Source organism: Schistocerca americana, chromosome 5 (assembly GCF_021461395.2).
Source record: "Schistocerca americana isolate TAMUIC-IGC-003095 chromosome 5, iqSchAmer2.1, whole genome shotgun sequence".
NCBI classification, from domain to species: Eukaryota; Metazoa; Arthropoda; class Insecta; order Orthoptera; family Acrididae; genus Schistocerca; species Schistocerca americana.
The window spans coordinates 292784370-292785478 of record NC_060123.1 but is presented as its reverse complement, the minus strand read 5'-3'; positions in this window follow the sequence as shown (position 1 = coordinate 292785478).

Here is a 1109-nt window from a genome sequence, read left to right as displayed (position 1 = left end):
GTGAATTTGAAATTTAATTCTTGCGTCCATATGAATGTGGACTGATTATAAATCGTATCATAAATTTGTAATAAAGAGTGTAAATTGTTAAACTTATAGAGTATGTGTTGTGGGCTTGGCACGTCTTGATTTGAACGCTTTGTCTTTCTGATCTTTTTTAAAAAATTGTTTACTCAAGTGTCTTTAAAATGTTGAGCAGCACTTAGTTAATTTTCCCTATATGGTTTATATTATAAGGCTTATTTTACTTTATTTCTCGGGAAACATAGAGGAGGAGAGAATATGAGACTGCCAATCTTAAGGACTTAGACATAATTGATATATTTCGCATATTTCCATTCATTTATGTGATATGGGACAACACTTTTAGTTAACTTCCCACTTAGGCAAATACATCGTAATAATTATGATAAGGAAATACTACGAATTATGCAAAAGAAATGCTACAAAAAGTAAGGTGCGTATGCATTTCCACTTTAAGACTATTGCGCAACAAGAGTGGTGCATTGTCCGAAAAGAGTATATGTTTCCAGTTTTCTGCAGACACAGTCCTGCTTCGGTACAGATTAAAGGTGCAGCACAGTGTGCGATTGAAATACCGCGGCAACTGGATACGTATTCCAAAGGTGAAGTACGCGGGACTGAACAATTCTTGTGGAAAAAACGTCTAAATTGCTCAAAGTCACCGTGAAATTGCAATTCAGTGTTGTGTCCATCCGCAGTGTAATTTGACTAAGACTGCACCGACGTTAGTGATGCTGATCTGTCGTGATGCAATTTCCACCTTATCGACAGGCTGAAAGAACTTCTGGGGGGAAGAGATTTTCCAGCGATGAGTACGTTCACACAGATGATCGCAAATGGGTCGTGACCAAGGAGCGGATTTCCATCGTGGAGTAACTCAACGATTGGTAGAACATTTCGACCCTTGTTTACAGGCCGGCTGGGGTGGCCGAGCCGTTCTAGGCGCTACAGTCTGGAACCTTGCGACCGCTACGGTCGCAGGTTCGAATCCTGCCTCGGGCATGGATGTGTGTGATGTCCTTAGGTTAGTTAGGTTTAAGAAGATCTAAGTTCTAGGGGACTGATGACCTCAGAAGTTATGTCCC